Raw genomic sequence first — 21,263 nt, 5'->3', positions numbered from 1 at the left:
TTAAAGTAGTGAAATTATAACTTTTTTTGTGTGTGTGTGTGGCCTCTCACTGTTGTGGCCTCTCCTGTTGTGGAGCACAGGCTCCGGACGCGCAGGCTCAGCAGCCATGGCTCACGGGCCCAGCTGCTCCGCGGCATGTGGGATCTTCCCGGACCGGGGCATGAACCCGTGTCCCCTGCATCGGCAGGCAGACTCTCAACCACTGCGCCACCAGGGAAGCCCGAAATTATAACTTTTAAAAAGTTATAATTTTTAAAAATTATGTCAACCCAGAACCTAGACTTTTATGCAGAGTGAAAATATCTTTGTAAAACAAAGGAAAAATAGACATTTTCAGGGATAGAAAAGCTGAAACAACTCACCACCACTAGACACGAGTTAAAAGAAACGTCAAAGGAATTCCTTTAGGCGGTAGGACAATGCCAGAAGGAAATATGGATCAACACAAAGGAATGAAGGACACTGGAAATGGCAGCTATGTGGGTAGATATATGAGTTTTTCTTACTATTGAATATTTAAAGCATTTTAAATGATCATTCATTTTTTAAACAAAAATAATAATAATATAATAATGGGATTTATGACATGTAAAAGTAAAATGTATGCCAACAATAAATAAAATTCAGAAGCAGAAAAGTGATACAATATCACTTGAAGGTAGACTGATATGTTAAAACATATATTATACATCCTAAAATAGCAAATAAAGTATTATAATTTATAAGTCAATAAAGGAAATAAATACAATCATAAAATATTCAGTTAATTCCAAATAAAGGCAGGGGATAAAAAAGGGAACAAAGAACAGATGTGACAAACAGAAAACAAATAGCAATTTAATTAGCAATGATCAATTTAATACTAATATCAATTACAATTTTAATATAAATTATCAAAATACCCTCATTAAAAGTCAAAGATTATAAAACAGATGAGAAATCCTATAAGAAACACAATTTATTAAATATAAAAAGACAAATAAGTTAAAATTTGGTAGATGGAAAATGACATACCGTGCTAACACTAATTAAAAGAAAGCGAAGGTGACTATATCGATATCAGGATAAGTAGATTTCAGAATAAAGAATAGTACAAGGGATAAAGAAAGTCATTCCATACAAGGGGGGGTTCATCAAAAGAACATAATAATCCTAAACCTAATAACAGATCTTCAATATACACAAAGCAAAAATCAAAAGTAATGCCATAAAAAGTAGACAAAAAAGGCAAACAAAAACCAAAGCAAACAATAAAAACAAAAGAAGCAAACAAACAAAAAAACAAACAAACACAAAACCAAAACAAACAATAAAAACACAACTAACAAAAAGAAAAGGAGAAAAACCCATAAAAGAAAAACAACAACAAAAAATACAGGAAAGAAGCAATAAATAAATTAATTAATTAAATTAAACAAATAAAATAAAGATAAAAATTTTTTTAATGTTTTTAAATTTTTAATAAAAATAAATAAATAAAACAACAAGAACAAATTCCCTGGGACCTCCACTACCAGTGTCTTTGCCCCCATGGTGAGCTACAGCAAACCCCCATCTTCCCAGAAAACCCTCCAAACCTCTAGGGAAGTCTCTGAACCCATTGTGGACACTGTGGGGGAAGCTCAGACTCTCACCTGGCCCAACCCCTACATTTACATGCCCACAAAGTCCACAGCTCCTACAGCTAGACACATCTCAGTTGCGGGAGCACTCACTGTCCATTTAGATGTTCTGTAGGTGCTGAGTTTACCAAGCCAGTTGTGGGGGTTTAATCCATGGATTGTGCAGCTGCAGGGAGAGATTTCAGCTCTTCTTCCTTAGTTGCACAGCCCTTGGGGCTTAGCTTTGGTCTCAGCCCCACCTCTGTGTGTGGGCCGCCCTTAGGTGTCTGCTCTCCTGGGCATATATCTGGAGAAAACCATAATTCAGAAAGATACATGTACCCCAGTGTTCATTGCAGCACTATTTACAATAGCCAGGACACGGAAGCAACCTAAATATCCATCAACGGAGAAATGGATAAAGAAGATGTGGTATGTATATACAATGGAATATTACTCAGCCATAAAAAGAGAACAAAACATTGCCATTTGCAGCAACATGGATGGAGCTAGAGATTCTCATACTAAGTGCAGTAAGTCAGACAAAGACAAATATCATATGATACTGCTTATATGTGGAACCTAAGAAAGGGTACAAATGAACTTATCTACAAAACAGAAATAGAGTTACAGATGTAGAAAACAAACTTATGGTTACCAGGGGGTAAGTGGGGGAGGCATAAATTGGAAGATTGGGATTGACATAAACACATGACTCTATATAATATAGATAACTAATAAGGACCTACTGTATAGCACAGGTAATGGTCTATATGGGAAAAAAATCTGAAAAAGAGTGGATATATGTATATGTATAACAGATTCACTTTGCTGTACACCTGAAACTAACACAACGTTGTAAGTCAACTATACTCTAATAAAAAAATTTTAAAAAGTAGACAAATCCACAATTATACTTAAAGATATCAACACTCACCTCTCAATAATTAATGGAAGTAGTTGACAGAAAACAGGAATAGATAGAAAAGATTTGAGCAGAACTATCAACCCACTTGACTTAACTGACTTTTACAGTACACCGCTCAACAACAGAATGATAAACATTCAAGTGCACAAAATTTTTTACCTAGATGGAATACATTCTGGGCCATGAAATAAGTCTCAATAAATCTTAAAAGATTAAATTTATAAAGTATTGTCTTTAACCAGAATGGAATTAAATTAGAAAGATCTCCAGAAAATCCAAAGACATTTGGTAAATAAATAACTCACTTCTAAATAACCATAGAAGAAAGAAAATTAAAAGGTAAATTGGAAAAATTTTGAGCTAAATAAAAATAACATAGTATATCAAAATATGTGAGTTACTTCTAATGCAGTTCTTCAAGGGAGATTTATGGCACTAATACCTTAATTAGGAAAGAAGAAAGATCTCAATACCATGACATCATTTCCAGTGTTAAAAACTAGAAAAAGAAGACTATATTGAAGCTAAAGTAAGTTGGAGAAAGGACATACTAAAAATCAGCACAGAAATCAATAAATTAGAAAACAGAAAAATAATAGAGATAACTCATTGAATCAAATATCTACTTCTTTTAGAATATCAATAAAATTTATTAATAACTAGTAAGACTGTTTGAGAGATAGAGATAGAAATAGAGAGACAAATGGAGACAAAGAGACAGTGAGATAGAGAGAGAGAGGACACACATCATTTGTGAATGAGAAAATTGACATCATTATAGAGTCTACTGATTTTAAAAGGTCAATAAGGAAATATTATAGCAACTTTATGCTAACAAATTCAACAATTAAATGAAATGGAAAAATTCCCTGAAAGACAGAAAATTCCAAAGTTCATTCAAGAAGAAAAAAGGAAATAATCCATATCCATTAAATAAATTGACTTTGTAGTTAAACATCCCACAGGGAAAACCCCAGTCCCCAATGGTTTCACTGATGATTCTACCAAACATTTATGGGAACAATAATTGCCATTCTACATGACCTCTTCCAGAAAATTGTAGAGGAGGGACTGTTGCCCAACTCATTCTATGAGGCAAACACTATTCTTATCCAAAACCCAAAAAAGGACATTACAAATAAAAGGAAAACTGCATTCCAGTATCCCTGATGAATATAAATGCAAAATTCTAAATAAATGTTTAGTAAATCAAACAATATGTGACAAAGACAATGCACAATAACCAAGTGAAGTTTATCCCAGGAATGTCAGGTTAGTTTAACATTTGAAAATAAACTAATATAATTTTTCATATTAACAGACTAAAGGAATAAAAAATATGATCATATCAATACATGCAGAAAAAGCATTTGACACAATCAAACATCTATTCCTAATTAAACAAAAGAAAACAAAAACAAACAAACCTCTAAGCAAACTAAAAATAGAAGGTAACTTCCCAATCTGATAACAAATAAATAAAACCAACAACCCTGAAGCTAATATCGTATGTAATGGTGAAAGACTGAATGGTTTCTCCTAAGATCTCAAATAAGATAACAATGATTACTCTTATCCTTATTTTTTTACATTGTAGTGGAGGTTGTATGTAGCAAGTGAAATAAGACAAGAAAAAGCAAATAAGAACTCCTAGATTAAAAGGTGAAAATAAACTGCTTAATCCACAGATGACATGATCTTTTAAGTAGAAAATTCAACCAAATCTACACACCCCCATATTTCTTTCCTTTTAAAAATTTATTTATTTTTTATTTATTTATTTTTGGCTGCATTGGGTCTTTGTTGCTGCATGTGGGCTTTCTCTAGTTGTGGCGAGTGGGAGCTACTCTTCGTTGCAGTGTGCAGGCTTCTCATTGCGGTGGCTTCTCTTGTTGCAGAGCATGGGCTCTAAGTGCACGGGCTTCAGTAGTTGTGGCTCACGGGTTCTAGAGCACAGGTTCAGTAGTTGTGGCGCATGGCCTTAGTTACTCCATGGCATGTGGGCTCCTCCTGGACCAGGGCTTGAACCTGTGTCCCCTGCATTGGCAGATGGATTCTTAGCCACTGCACCACCAGGGAAAACCCCCCCTCCTATATTTTTTTAAAACCTGAACTTAATAAATTAGATTGGCAAAGTTGTAAGATACAAGAAAAAGGTTAAAAAAATTATGTGTGTGTGTGTGTGTGTTTGCAACAAACCAGAATTCAAATGAAAGAAATACTACCATTTACAATACCATTTAAATATGAAATACTTAGGAATGAATCTGACAAAAGACCTGTATGCTGCCACTTCCACAACATTGCTGAGAAAATTAAATAAGAACTAAATAAATATAGAAATATATTGTGTTCTGGGTCAAAAACTCAATGTTATTAAAATGTCAGTGCTCCCAAATTGATCTGTAGATTCAATGCCATCCCAATAAAAGTTCTAGCAAACATTTTAATAGAAAAATATTTTATAGAAAATATATTTAAATTTATATAAAATTGACAAAGAGGAATTAATTTACTTTGTCATAAAGATTCAACTTATGGTTTGGCATTTAAAAGATGTTTTCTTAGAATTTAATATTTAAATAACAAACTTATTAAGAGCAATAAATTGACACTTGAAGACAGATTTAAATTCATTAAAAGGCATAACTTTGTCGCAGTTGCTGATGACATGTTAGACTTCTCTGAGGTGTTCAAGTTCATATCAGAGGAGACAAGTATTATAAAATATTACAAGTGGAATCTAGGTGATGGGTATATTGGTATTGAATTAAAAACTCTTTAAATTTGTTATATTTTATCCTATTTTATTCTTAATTTGGTATTTGTATTACTCAGGGTTATCCAGAAAAACAGAACAAATAGGATAAATAGATAGATAGATTTATTATAAGGAATTAACTCATGCAGTTATGGAGGCTGGTAAGTCCTAAGATGTACAGGATAAGTCAGCAAGCTTGAGACCCATGAGAGCCAATGGTTTAGTTCCAGTCTGAATATCAAGGTCTGAAAACCAGGTAAGCCAGTAGTATAGTTTTAGTCAGAAGGGCAGCAGGCTTGAGACTCAGGAAAAGACAATGTTTCAGTTTTAATCTGAAGACACAAAAAAGCAGATGTCCTAGTTTGAAGAGTATCAGGCAGGAAAAGAGCTGATACCCCAGTTCAAAAGCTATCAGGCAAGAAGAATTCTCTCTTATCGGGGAGGATCAGCCTTCTTATTTTATTCATGCCTTCAACTGATTGGATGAGACCCACCCATATTAGGGAGGGCAATCTGCTTCACTCAGTCTACAGATTTAAATGTTAATCTCATCAAAAATGCTCTCAGTGGGCTTCCCTGGTGGCACAGTGTTTGGGAATCTGCCTGCCAGTGCAGGGGAGACGGGTTCGAGCCCTGGTCCAGGAAGATCCCACATGCCGTGGAGCGACTAAACCTGTGAGCCACAACTACTGAGCCCATGTGCCACAACTACTGAAGCCTGCGTGCCTAGAGCCTGTGCTCCGCAACAGGAGAGGCCACTGCAATGAGAAGCCTGCGCGCCGCAACAAAGAGTAGCCCCTGCTCGCCGCAAATAGAAAAAGCCCGCGTGCAGCAATGAGGACCCAATGCAGGCAAAAATAAATAAATTTAAAAATGCCCTCACAATAATGTTTAAGAAAATACCTGGGCACCCCATGGCCCAGTCAAGTTGACTCATGAAATTAATCATCACAGGACTATTAGAGAGACCACCATGGCAGTGCCAGGATGCTCTTAAGATGTCATATTTGAGCAGAAACCTGAATGCACTCAAGAAATGAGCTGTGAGACTCTTATGTGGAAAGAGACTTCCATTCAGTTAGATAGGAAACAACAGTTCCAATGACTGTGAGTCAGAGAGTCCTTAATATGCTTTAGGAATAGCAAGAAGACTGGAGTAGCTTGTATGGGAATGAGTACTGAAAACGGTGATAAAAGAAGTCAGATATAGCCAGGGGTCAGATCATGAATGGCCTTGTAGGACATCAAAAACACATGGATTATATTCTATTTCTGAAAAGTCGGCCCTAGAAGATTATGAGCAGAGAAGTGACATGAAGTGCTTTGAGAAAAGACATAAGGGTGAGAGACAAGAACAAAAGCAGGGAGCTCCCTTGAGAGCCTGTTTCTATAATTTAGTTTCATTTCCTTGAAAGGAGAGTACAGAATACACCCTGCTAGTTTGCAGCAAGCGTCCCAGTTTGAATGAGGCTCACCACATGGACAGCCCGGTGTCCCATGTACACCTTCCTTCAGGATTCTCCCCTGAAACATGGAAGTTGACATATGTCAGGGTCATTGACTGTCCTGATCTCAGGGGGCAGATGCTAACTGCCCTCAGGAATTCTTTTGCAACATCAGAAGCCGTAGGCTCATTAGACTCAAAGCATGTGAACCACCACCACAAGTCAACTTTGATTTAGAGCAAAGGAGCTGGCATTGCTTGAAGGTGAGGTCACTGGAATCGGAGCCTTGATGAAGTTTCTCAGAAAGAAAACATTGTGCTGTGTTTGTGTCTCCCTCACATTCCTCCTTCCCTCTTGCCTCGCTTCCCACCACATGTGGGTTGGCTGTTCCCAAGGCCCCAGGGATTGAAGGAAAGTTATTGAGTTTGGAGCATATCAAAGCATCTACACAAAACCAGGGAGAAGCCCCCTTAACCTGGGCACAGTTTTCCAAGGAAAAATACTCCCATGTTTAATGGAAGAAAGAGACTGAAAGAGGTGGCAACTTCAGCCTGTTACAGAAAACAACCCTTGGTGTGTACTCATGGAATTAACTACATAATAAGGAGGCTAATTCTCCAGCTGTGAGTCAGAGTCTGGCCGATGTAAAGTGATGGAGGGAAAAGCTCCTGGGAGTTTATACACAGGGAGGTTTTCCAGGACTCTTTGTCTTATTGACAAAGGCTGGGACCGCAGTTTCAAGATACCTGTGTTTCAGGATCCAGCGGAGTGACGTAAGCCTGGAATGGTCCCTTTATTCCTTTGGCTTCAGTTTTCTCTTCTGTAAAATAGGGGTCGCAATATTATTTCTTCTGTAGGGTTAAAGTGAGGATCAGAATGGGAGAGTGCTTTGTAAACTGCGAAGTCATTGCCAGTGTTAAGTTTGCTTTACTCTCATACCGTTCAACTAATATGTGTCTGTATTTATTTTCAAGACTCACTCTGTGTATGGCCCTGTTCTAAGTCTGGAGACTGAACCACAGTGAAGTACCCAGTCAAGACAGAAACTTAAAATTGTTTTGTTTGCTTATAAAGGTGAAAATAGTGGTAATTTGAAAGGTGTAAACAGTTTCCCTGGTTCCTTTGGCCTCACCTTAGGAGGCAATTACTCATTATCCAGCCACGCTCCTTCCTCCTCCAGTCTTTCCATCTCAGAAGATGCTTTCACGTGACACCTACCCAATTGCTCAAGTCAAAATTATAGGAGTCATCTTTGATTTCTCTTTCCTTTACCTCTTCCACATCTAGTCTATCACTGAGTCCTACTTCCCTCACCTGCAGAAAATATCCTGAAATCTCTCCTCCCTGGCCAACTCTACTGCTACCATTCAGACACAAGCCATACTCATCTCTCACCCTGCCTATCATGATGGCTTTCCAACTGCTTTCTCTGTTTCCACTATTATCATCTACCATATCTTTTCTCCAAAGCAGTCAAAAGGATCTTTTAAATATACCATGCCATTTTCTTGCTTAAAAGCATCAAATTGGGCTTCCCTGGTGGCGCAGTGGTTGAGAGTCCGCCTGCCGATGCAGGGGACACGGGTTCGTGCCCCGGTCCGGGAGGATACCACATGCCACGGAGCAGCTGGGCCCGTGAGCCATGGCCGCTGAGCCTGCGCATCCAGAGCCTGTGCTCCGCAACGGGAGAGGCCACAACAGTGAGAGGCCCGCGTACCGCAAAAAAAAAAAAAGCATCAAATTATCTGGATTTCAAGTTCCTTAACATGGCTTACTCATGCCCTGCAGGACTGGGCTCTGTCTCTAGTCAGAGCTCAGCTCATCCTCCACATTTTCACTCTGCTCTAGTCATGCTGTTCCTTAAGAGCTGATTATTCCCACCTCAGGGCATTTCCCTAGCTGTTTCCTTTGCCTGAAAAGCTTTGAGCCCAGATCTTTGCATGGCTGCCTCCTCTTCTTCTTAGTCAAGTCTCAGTCAAACATCTTGACCTCAGAAATGCTTCTCTGACCACCCAGTCTAAGGACTACCAGCCTAGTCACTTTCTCACTATGCTACCTTTTATCTTCCTGGCATTCGTCATTATCTGCAAGTATGCTGTTTATCTGTTTACATCTTTGTTATCTGTTTCCACCTATACCAGAAACTCCATGAAAACAGGAATCTTTCTTATTTATCTACTTCCATACTCTACCTGGTTGCCAGTCTCACCTTGACACAGGCATGGAATAGCATCTAGTACAAAAGAACCTCCCAATCACTCTATGTAGAGTGGATGAAGTAGACCCTTTTATACTGAGAAAATCACTTTATAGCCCCTTTTAGGTATCAACGTAAAACAAAAACTCCAAAACTCAGTCCTAGTTATTCAAGATGATCTCAGTTGAACACCACCACCCATCTAATGTAAATTCCTCAGACTTAGATGACAAGTTGATGAGCGCACATATACATACATAATACTTATATGTATTTTAAATAAAATCAGGCTTCAGAAAGTTACTTCCCTGGAAAAAATATTCTCCTAAATCATAGAGTGTTCTTGTGGAATTATGAGCAGCTGCGTATAGGAGAAGCAGAGTAGATAAAAAGGAATTATAAGTAAGGGGTGTGTAGATCTGATACATTCATCATATTGATCTAGTGGGAAGCTTGTTAGAGAGAGAGAGAGAGAGAGGACAGAACGGAACTCAGCAGTAGCGAGAACATAGAGTGAATTACCCTCACCTGATATTATTTACTAGTGCATAGAAAAGTACCAGACAATGAAGACTGTCTACTCTAGCTCAAGGGGCCACAATACCCACTTGTGGGCGAATGTGAAGTTTTCCCTGAGGAGAATGTATAATCCCCTTTGTCAGTCATCCAGGGTGCGATCTAATCCTGTGGCAGAAGATAAGGACTGGGTCAAGAACGCTTTAGAAACTAGGAGGGAAAAGTGCCCACTTTTATACGGAGGCAGGCTTCATTAGACTTGACTGTGATGGGGAGATGCTTAGCAACCCCCGGCAACTGGGATGTGATGGGTGAGGGGGGCGTGCCGGGAACTGGTTCCTGCGTAAGACTGAGAGCTAGGCAAGCATGACTACATAAGGGACCATCAAGTTGTACTTGACCAGTGGGTTTTGAACGAAGCCACTTCTGGGAGCAATTATATGTTACACTCTGTGTCCTATGTCCGCTTTGTTATCCTCAGTATCTAAGAGTGTTTCCTCATCCTTGGTCAGAGCTGGAGGTAGAAATGAACCTAGCCCAGTGAGGACAGCTGTGCCCAGTGGAATGGCAGTCTAGTGAGGTTCAAGGCAACCTACAAATTTAGATAATGTCACAACCAGATGGTGTGGAAGAAGGAAGGATTTCCCTCCGCCTTTACGTATCAGAGTGTAACCTGCAAAGGTCTCTTAAACGGCCAAGAAACACTAGGTGGGGTGGTATACCACTTTGGGGGTTTAGACTGGTTGGAGTACATGCTACAATAATTGGGGTATAAAAAGAAGTGTTGCTAATTTTGGAGTCAAAGGCTGCTTGTCCAGAGGTAAACAGCTCACAGAGAGATGAGAGGACACAGAGTGACCTTCGGGGAGCTCACTGTTGGCTAAGTAGTTTCAGTCTCTCAGAACCCTCACAATCCTTCCTGTGTCCCTCCAGGAGCGAAGTACAGTAGCTGGAAAATAGCTGAGTCCTTCCTAGAGCCTAGCAGAACTCCACATGGAAAGGGGCTTCTGGAAACTCTCCCTAATCCCAGGGAAACATGTTCTTTAGTCTGGAGGGGAAGACCAAGTAAGTCATCCCAGAGGAGGTCAGTTGCAAGACGTGTGTTTAGGCTTGTGTTGCTGGTGGGCTCAGCTCCATGGGTGTGGGACCAGTGCGGCCACACAGACCCTGCTCTCGGAAGGGCCACACAATCTGGGTTTAATGCTTCCCAGTCACTGTCTTGAAATCCTTAATTTTTTGTTTGGATTTGTATTGTGTAAGTGAAGTCTGATGGGACAATAGATCATGCGCCGGGGCTTGGAGCCTGAGCTCCAAGCAGGCTTCCCCCTCCCAGCGCTGTCCTTTACCTTCCAGGTAGTGATGGGCAGGGTGAGGCCTGTGTTCCACTGTTGCCCGCTACCTCCTGCAGGGTCCTGAGTCCAGGATGTTTGGGGGTCAAGCACACAGGCTCCATGGTGAATCTGGGAGGGGCATGGCAGCAGCATTCCCTGCCCCAGGTTGGCAGCGTCTCTGCCCATTCTGCAGGTGTGTCAGTGGTGGGGGTGAGCCTCTCACCCACCCATGATCCAGGTACCAAGTGTGACCCAGTGTGGAGGTTGCAGTTCTTTGATGGCTGCACACCCCCGGGTGTTGGAGCAGGGGACCCTGGGAAGGGAAGGTTGCATCTCAGCGTCCAGCCAGGGCATGCTACATCAGGCTGGAGGATCCTGCCAACAGCCAGGTGAATACAGCAATGTGTGGCCTGGGGCCCTGTGCACCCAGGAAGGTCTGCACTCACACTGTGAGTGTCCTCCTGCCAGAGGGAGTGCAGCATTCAGTAGCAAGCAAAAAACATCCTGACAGCCTGGGAGAGAGACTCTGGAAGAAAGGAAGCTATGTTTTTGTACCTTTAATGGCACTTTTGTCCTGATTTTGAACAAGAAGCCCCACAAATTATATAGCCAGCCCTGGTTGCATGCATAGTTTTTTGACTGTCCAGATCATCTCTGCATTCCTACCCCCAGACTTCACCTGCCCAAGAAGGCAGGGAGACCATTTCTCAAAGGCAGTGACAGGGTTCAGAAGAGTGGTGGGGGAGCAGTTGGCAGTTGGGGGTTGGAGGATCTCAGCTGAAAGTCTGAAAAGATAAGAGCTGTCCCCAAAGTTTCACTTTAGCCTGCTCACTGCACTTTCCAGAAGTGGATAGGAGGGGCGCCTAACTAAAGTCTATCCCTAAAAACAAACCTTCCAAACTATGTGAAGTCAAGACGGTGGCTAAAGGTTTCCTTTCCTGTTGGACTGTAGGAATTTTGGGGTGTTTTCCCACACAGTTATTCCCAATGCAATCTAAAATGTTATACTTGTAAAACTCCAGAATGTCAGAAAAAGGGAAGAAATCAAAGGTTTTCTAGTTCAACTCATACAATTTACAAGTGGGGAGAGTAAATTTCTGCACCACTAAGTGAGACAAAACTGTTCAAAGTTGTTAGAATTAATGGGTGAGTAGCAGAATTTAGATAAAGAACTTCTGAGACCTAGTCCAGGGCGCTTTCTGCTAAATCTGAGTTATTTCTTTCTCCCTTTGGAGTGGCTTTTATTTCATGAATATTAGATGTGCCAAAGCCAGCATTTATTTAAAAAAATTGTTACCATGTATTGAATGGCTAGTGGCTGGCAGGCACTCATTATTCATGGTTTCTTTTAAGGTCACAACAATCCTGTAAAAATATTAGCATGGCAACATTTTACAAGTGAGGATGTGATTTCTCCAAAGAGTAGAAGTTGCATAGTTAGTGTATAAGCTGGGATTCAAATCCAGGCTAGTATAACTGAGAGCATTGTAGTAGGTTGAATGGAACCCAAAGGATAAGTCCACTTGGAACTTGTGAATGTGACCGTATTTGGGAAGAGAGTCTTTGCCGATGTAATTAAGCTAAGGATCTTGAGATGAGATCATTCTGGATTACTGGTGAATCCTAAATCCAATGATAACTGTCCAGATAGAGACACAGACACACAGAGGAGAAGGTGGTGTGAAGGTGAAGGCAGAGATTGGAGTGATGTGGGTACGAGGCGAGGAGTGTGAGGTTGCTGGCAGCCACCTGAAGCTAGGGGAAAAGCCTGGAACAGATTCGTCCTCAGAAGGATCCAGCACTGCCAACACATTGACTTCAGACTCCTGGCCTCCAGATCTACAGAGAATAAATTTCTGTTGGTTTAGACCACCAAGTTTGTTATAATTTGTTTCAGCAGTCCTAGGAAATGACTACACCTGTGCTTTTTTTTTTTTTTTACATCTTATAGTTTCCTCTATATACTTTTCTTTCTTTAGCTTACTTCCTAGTCTCAAGTAGTCCCTCAACAGGAAGATTCTCTAGGTACCGGTTAGAAAAAGAATTCAAAGAAAACAGTTGATAACTGATGGCTATTTTGCAAGCCTTATCTGGATCCGTTGATTCAATTACACAAGCAAGAGTTCTTAAAATAAACTTCCTTGGAAAAATTAGGGGGAGCACCTACAGCGAATTTTAAACCATCGTTCCAGTTGCTTTTTGTAAAACAAGACACAGCCCACTGAAATGATTCACAAATCATGTGATTTTTAATATGGATGATACCGTGCAGAACTTCTTTGTTTACCAGGACCTTTCTTTCACATGCATGATCTCATTTTGTTCCCATGCGAAGCCTGTATTTCTCATGTTATTTTATTCATGAGAAGACAGTAGTTCAGTGAGTTATCTGCCCAGGATACCATAGCTAATATGTGTCAGAACAGAGACCTAAGCCCAGCTTACTTGCTAAAATGCTTTTACCACTATGAAATAAAAGAGTCACTGGCCTTTATGGTACAACCCTTGTTTTAGTGGTGGAGAAGTGACTCGTGTGTTGAACTCTTAGTAGAAGCAGAAGAGAGATCAAAAGACAGCTGAAAGGATTACACACCAGGCTCTTGCTTTTCTTATTTGGTCTGATGCAAAGCATTTTCTGGATAAAGAAAGATGACTGTGTGAGGCATTGTGGAATTTTAAATTGGGATTAAAGTCATAAAACACCCAGATGTTTTGGAGCAAAGCCTCTGAACACGCTAGAGAATGTACAATGATGACCACAGCTCAGCCACATTTGAGAGGCAGATTTGAAGAGGACCCTCACTTTTCTAGTTTGTTCCAATGGCCAGATTTGGGGTAAAAACTCAAATGGGAGTGGGGGTACACTTTAAAAATTTGTAATATTTATAACGTCTTCTATTCATTTTATGTCTTTGAATCCCTATAGCCCTGAGACATAGAAAGTATTGTCATCATTTTTTAGACGGGGGAAACTAAGAGGGGGCCAGTGACTTACCCAAAGTGACACAGCAAGAAAGATTTAGTGAGACTGGGATTCTAACCCAGATTTACGTACCCCCCTTTCCATCAGACTTTGTAATAAAATTGTACTGTAGAGGTGAATTTGATTCCTGCCAATGGACCAGAAGTTTTACAATGTGTCATCTGCAGTGTTGGAGCTCAGTGCCCCCAAGGAGCTCTGAGTCAAGTTGGGAAAAGGAAGAAGAAAAAAGAAGCCTTAATACAGCACCTAAATTACAACTACCATTCTGAATACTTACAATTTCAAAAGGCCATACTTGAGTGTTTACAATGAGCTCTCCACAATTAAACACTTATTGTGTACCATCTAGGGTGCCAATTAGAAATAAGCAAGTTCTGACTAATAGTCATTAAAACAATACAGGTTTTTATTAATTGATTTATTAAGAAGTCTGGTAGTTGACAATTCCAGGGCTGGTTTTGTGGCTCAGTGATGCCATCAAGGACCCAGGATTTCAGGACTTCCCTGGTGGCGCAGTGGTTAAGAATCCGCCTGCCAATACAGGAGACACGGGTTTGACCCCTGGTCCGGGAAGATCCCACATGCTGCGGAGCAGCTAAGCCTGTGTGCCGCAACTACTGAGCCTGCGCTCTAGAGCCCGCGAGCCACAACTCCTGAGCCCATATGCCACAATTACTGAAGCCCACGTGCCTAGAGACTGTGCTCCACAACAAGAGAAGCCAGTGCAAGGAGAAGCCTACACACCACAACGAAGAGTAGCCCCCGCTCACCGCAACTAGAGAAAGCTCGTGCACAGCAATGAAGACCCAACACAGGCAAAAATAAATAAATAAAAATTAATTAATTAATTTTAAAAAGAAAATGAGGACCCAGGAGTTTATCTATGTGCTTGCTATCTCATGATTTTAAAATGGTTTCTGTAGCACCAGGCCCCAAATGCTCACACTAGTGTCCTAAGGCGGGAGAAAGGGTTCTGTAAAAGCCTCTGTCTTTTTATCAGAGACTTAACTCTGTGTCAGGCATTGTGTTTATCTCAGTTAATTTTCACACACACACATGCAAATAACATTGAAAAAGTTATAATATTGTCTACACCTTACAGATAAAGCAATCTAAGGATTATTTAATTTGCCCAAGATATGGGCCCAGAATTAAAACTCAGGTCTAAAATATTCCAAAGGGTGGGACTTTAACCACCGGAGAGCTATAAAACCACTTTGCTGAAAGCTATAATCCTTCCACGGTGAAATCCAGGCAGCCGTCAGGTATTTGTAGCCCTGTGACATAGCAGGTGAAACTACATTCCCCCTTCATTTAACAGATGAGGGCCCTGCAGCCTAGAAGACAGGGAGTCCTCCCGGTTCATCCCACCCTAGACTCCAGCTCAGGTCTCCTGCTCGGCTGTGTAGAAACTTCTCTCTTTGTCCCTCCTCAACTTAATTCTATTTCAGTCTAGGAAAGGACAAGACTAAGACGAGCATACACTTTAAATATTCCAGGGGGCCGGTGAGGTGATAGAGGTGCAGTGGGATGCATTGCTGTCATATCTCAGGCAAGGCTAAAATACCAAGAATTTTCCTCCTTTTCCCAAAAAAACATGCCATGAAAGGAACCACTTCAGGATGCCGTTGTCTTGCTATGCAGGAGTCGGGAGTGGGGGGTGGGAGGGAAGAAAAAAGAAAAGAAAGTAAAAGAGCCTAGAATGTCTTTCAATGTTTATCCGCAGCAGAACTCCACCACTCTCTCCCTTTTAACCACTGCTTACAGCAAGGACTGTTTATCCGTTACCTTGGCTTCTTTCATAAAGACCTTGACTCCTCTGGCTGGACAAGGGCAGATGAGCCAGAACGGTGTGCTTACGTTTACCCTTCCTCTCATGTGTCTTCATTTCATTTTCATTTTTTCTTGTTCTTGGCTATGCTGTTGTCACTTTCTCTGCACCAGATTTTAATACCTTCAAGACTCATGATTGCTTTGTTTTGATAGTAATATTCAATTAGCATAGGGCCCTAGGGGCCCTCTCCAAAGTCCTGTCTTTCTTGATGCCTCATCAAATGTAATTTAGGAATTGCGGTGGGTGATGGGGTAGACGCTAATAAAGAATTATACCACCATAATGGAAAACTTAAGCCAATCATATTTTCACATAAGTTCTGAAAATTTTGAACTATAGGGAGATTGTAGCAGGCATATTGGGTTCTTAAATCAGCCTAATTTGCCAGACAAATTAGATAATTAACAGAGATCTTCTTAAAGGGTTATTAGCAAAGTTAGAGCTGAACATGTGACAATTACAATACATGTTTTCCTCATAAAACAGCCAACATGATGACTAGTAATTAACCTAGGAACTGACAGAGCATTATTTCTTCTGTTCCTTTCCCAAATGGAATTGTGCCACAATGACAAGGAAAGCCCAAGAGATGTTGATTTGTTCATATAATATATTACTTTCATATATTTATTATTTATGCCATACCTTTGTCCAAAAACATCTATCTGGCACTCCAATGTTAATAACATCAGTATCAAGAAATCTTATTTATTTCTCATAATCTGTGGTGAGATGATTCCAAGTAATGTCTCCTAGTTGTAGAGATAATATGTCTAGATGTTTTTTCTTAGAACAGGAGGTATAGATAATATTTTTATTAAACAGAAAGTAACTAGTGTTGAGTACATACACTGTGCCAGGCATGGGACTAAGTGACTTCTAATTATCTCATTTAATTCTTCCAAAAACCTTATGAGGTAGTTTTTATGAATCCCATTTTGTGGAGAACTCTGAAGCTTAGAGAAGGAAAATGATTGGAATCAGATTTAGCTGATTTGCAAGGCTGTGTTCTTTCTTCTACGTCACAGTGCATATGCACACACACAAACACACGTATGTGTCGATTTGTATTTGTGCTGAAATTCTTCTGATTTGACATAAGGTAGAATATGATGAGCGATCCACTTAGTTGCGTTCTTCCAGAATCACACATCCAGAAGTCGCCACACACAGGCCACACCATGTTAATTTGTGATCCTTCCAAAATACCTAAATGTGTTGGTGAGACACATAAGTTGTCCCTTTTTTCCCTAATAAAATGTCAAGTTTTTTTTACCCAAGTTTACAAAGGGAGTCCCATAGTGCAGTAGCTAATGAAGCATGTCTCAAGATGGCTTTGCCCTAATGAGACAGATTTTAGGGACCATTCTCAATGTAGATAAGGTACTGCCAGAGCTGAGGATATCACCAAATTCTTGTTACAAAACAAAACTTTTATATTCGGGGTTTATATTTCCATCCCCAGGTATAGACAGACCAAACATTCCCAATATATACTCTCTTTTTGAGGGAGTTTACAAGTAACCATTGTATATATTTAAGGTGTACATAATGGTTTGACATATATATGCATAGTGAAATGCTTACTACAGTCAAGCTAATGAACATATCTCCCCACTTAGTTACCCCTTTTTCCCCTTTCTTATGCATAGAGCATCTGAAATACACTCTCTTAGAAAATCTCCAATATTAAGTTTATTATTATCTATAGTCATCATGCTGTATATTAAATATTTATACTTATTCATCCTACACAGCAGCAAATTTGTACTCTTTGACCAATATCTCCCTATTTCCCCCAACTCTCTGTCGTTGGTAACCACCGTTCTACTCTCTGCTTCTATGTATTTGACTTTTTATGTTCTACGTATAAGTGAGATCATGCAGTTTTTTCTTTCTTTGTCTGGCTTATTTCAGTTAGCATAATGTCCTCCAGATTCATCTATGTTGTCACAAATCGCAGGATTTCCTTCTTTCTACAGCCTGAATAATATCCTATTCTAGCTAGCTAGCTACCCAGATACAAATATTGCATTTTCTTTATCCATTCATCTGTGAAGGTACACTTAGATTGTTTCCATATCTCGGCTACTGTGAATAATGCTACAATTAAAATGGAAGTGCAGATATTTCTTCAATATAGTGATTTTATTTCCTTTGGATATATACCCAGAAGTGGGATTGCCGGATCATATGGTAGTTCTATTTTTAAGTTTTTGAGGAACCCTATACTTTTTCTTTTATTTATTTTAATTTAGTTTTATTTTTTTCCCTATATTTTCATAATGGTTGTACCAATTTATATTCCTGCCAACAGTGTACAAGAGTTCCCTTTTCTCCACATCCTCACCAACACTTGTTATCCTTTGTCTCTTTGACAATCATCAGCCTAACAGGTATCTCATTGTCATTTTGATTTGCGTTTCCCTGATGGTTAGTGAGCATCTTTTCATATACCTATCGGCCATTTGTATGTATTCTTTGGAAAAATATCTATTCAAGACTTTGCCCCCTTTTTTTGTTGTTGTTTGGTTTTATAGATTTATTTTCACAGGGCAAAAACACTTAAGACGATTTAAGTACACGTCTAAACAGAATTACTCTGTCAGAGTCATCAGTGATGTAGAAATGCGTTCTCACTTCCAGACACATGCCAGCATCTTCTGAGTTGTTCTCTCAGTGAAGAAAAGGGGTCTGAAACCCACAGCCAACATCATCTCGATGGTGAAAAACTGAAAGCATCTCCTCTAAGATCAGGGACAAGACAAGGTTGTCCACTCTTGCCACTATTATTCAACATAGTTTTGGAAATTTTAGCCACAGCAATCAGAGAAGAAAAAGAAGTAAAAGGAATCCAAATTGGAAAAGAAGAAGTAAAGCTATCACTGTTTGCAGATGACATGATACTATACATAGAGAATCCTAAAGATGCTACCAGAAAACTACTAGAGCTAATCAATGAATTTGGTAAAGTTGCAGGATACAGAATTAATGCACAGAAATCTCTTGCATTCCTATACACTAATGATGAAAAATCTGAAAGAGAAATTAAGGAAACACTCCCATTTACCATTTCAACAAAAAGAACAAAATACCTAGGAATAAACCTAACTATAAGACCCTGATGAAAGAAATTAAAGATGATACAAACAGAGAGATATACCATGTTCTTGGATTGGAAGAAGGAACATTGTAAAAATGACTATACCAGCCAAAGCAATCTATAGATTCAATGCAATCCCTATCAAACTACCAATGGTATTCTTCATAGAACTATAACAAAAAAATTCACAATTTGTATGGAAACGCAAAAGACCCCAAATAGCCAAAGCAATCTTGAGAACAAAAAACAGAGCTGGAGGAATCAGGCTCCCTGACTTCAGACTATACTACAAAGCTACAGGAATCAAGACAGTATGGTACTCGCATGAAAACAGAAATATAGATCAATGGAACAGGATAGACAGCCCAGGGATAAACCCACACACATATGGTCACCTTATCTTTGATAAAGGAGGCAAGAATATGCAATGGAGAAAAGACAGCCTCTTCAATAAGTGGTGCTGGGAAAAGTGCACAGCTACATGTAAAAGAATGAAATTAGAACACTCCCTAACACCATACACAAAAATAAACTCAAAATGTATTAAAGACCTACATATAAGGCCAGACACTATAAAACTCTTAGAGGAAAGCATAGGCCGAACACTCTATGACATCAATCACAGCAAGATCCTTTTTGACCCACCTCCTAGAGTAATGGAAATAAAATTAAACAAATGGGACCTAATAAAAATCAAAACCTTTTACACAGCAAATGAAACCATAAACAATATGAAAAGACAACCCTCAGAATGGCAGAAAATGTTTGCAAATGAAGCATCTGACAAAGGATTAATCTCCAAAATTTACTAGCAGCTCATGCAGCTCAATATCAAAGAAACAAACAACCCAATCCAAAAATGGGCAGAAGACTTAAATAGACATTTTTCCAAAGAAGATATACAGATTGCCAACAAACATATGAAAGGATGCTCAACGTCACTAATCATTAGAGAAATGTAAATCAAAACTGCAAAGAGGTATCACCTCACACCAGTCAGAATGGCCATCATCAAAAAATCTACAGTAAATGATGGAGAGGGTGTGGAGAAAAGGGAACCCTCTTGCACTGTTGCTGGGAATGTAAATTGATACAGCCACTATGGAAAACAGTATGGCGGTTCCTTAAAAAACTAAAAGTAGAACTACCATATGACCTAGCAATCCCACTACTGGGCATAAACCCTGAGAAAACCATAATTCAAAAAAAGTAATGTACCACAATGTTCATTGCAGCTCTATTTACAATAGCAAGAACATGGAAGCAACCTAAGTGTCCATCAACAGATGAATGGATAAAGAAGATCCATATATACAATGGAATATTACTGAGCCATAAAAAGAAACGAAATTGAGTTATTTGTAGTGAGGTGGATGGACCTAGAGTCTGTCATACAGAGTGAAGTAAGTCAGAAAGAGAAAAACAAATACCATATGCTAACATATATATATGGAATTAAAAAAAATTTTTTTAAATGGTTCTGAAGAACCTAGGGGCAGGACAGGAATAAAGATGCAGACATAGAGAATGGACTTGAGGACACGGGGAGGGGGAAGGGTAAACTGGGACAAAGTGAGAGAGTGGCATGGACATATATATACTACCAAATGTAAAATAGATAGCTGGTGGGAAGCAGCCGCATAGCACAGGGAGATCAGCTCGGTGCTTGGTGACCACCTAGAGGGGTGGGATAGGGAGGGTGGGAGGGAGACACAAGAGGGAGGAGATATGGGGATATATGTATATGTATAGCTGATTCACTCTGTTATAAAGCAGAAACTAACACACCATTGTAAAGCAGTTATACTCCAATAAAGATGTTAAAAAAAAGGGGGGGTCTGATATTTTATTCATATGCATCCTTCTTATCTGCAATGTAATCTACAATTTCTTGTGGGCACATTAACTTCTCTGCATCTACATCAAGAATTTCAAACCCCAATTCATGTTCCATGGCCATTATAATCCCCACTCAGTCCAAACTGTCTAAGCCCAGATCTTTCATAAAATGGGAATTTACTGAGAGCCTTTCTGGGTCAATCTTGTCATAGAGTTTCAAGACGTAAAGGACAGGGTCCTTGATCCCCTCTAATGTCAAAGGAGTGCCTCACTATACTGGGGGCACAGCTGTGTAACTCCAACTGGAAACTGCACAAGCAGTGAGGCCAACTGTGGAGCCCCAGCCCTGCTCTGGGCCCCCGTGGGGAAAAGGGTAGTGCTGAGTGGCTGGGCCATGGCCAGCATGAGCAGCCTGGGCAGCAGCACAAAGGCCGCAGGCAGTCGGTGGACACAGGCGCAAAGGACACTAGCTGCCATGGCTATGCCGACCCAGGATGCCCACTTTTTAATTGTGTTGTTTTTTGCTATTGAGTTGTATGAGTTTCTTATATATTTTGAATATTAATCCCTTTTCAGATATACGGTTTGCAAATATTTTCTCCCAGTCATCATTGCCTTTTCATTTATTGATTTTTTTTTCCTTTTCTGTGCAGAACCTTTTTAGTTTGATAGAGTCCCATTTGTTTATTTTTCCTTTTGTTATGTAAGCATTTGATGTCATATCC

At 39.7% G+C, this 21,263-nt stretch overlaps 1 long non-coding RNA gene and 1 pseudogene across 1 annotated transcript in view; one reads left to right on the top strand and one right to left on the bottom strand.

Moving 5' to 3' along the window:
- LOC125964677 (uncharacterized) overlaps positions 1-21,263 on the top strand; it is a 112,786-nt gene that overhangs the window by 17,979 nt on the left and 73,544 nt on the right. The gene's annotated exons all lie outside the window — the stretch shown is intronic.
- LOC101284156 (acyl carrier protein, mitochondrial-like) lies at positions 20,539-21,015 on the bottom strand (annotated as a pseudogene).

Source organism: Orcinus orca, chromosome 6 (genome assembly GCF_937001465.1).
Source record: "Orcinus orca chromosome 6, mOrcOrc1.1, whole genome shotgun sequence".
NCBI lineage: Eukaryota > Metazoa > Chordata > Mammalia > Artiodactyla > Delphinidae > Orcinus > Orcinus orca.
This window is presented reverse-complemented; position numbering and strand designations above follow the sequence as displayed.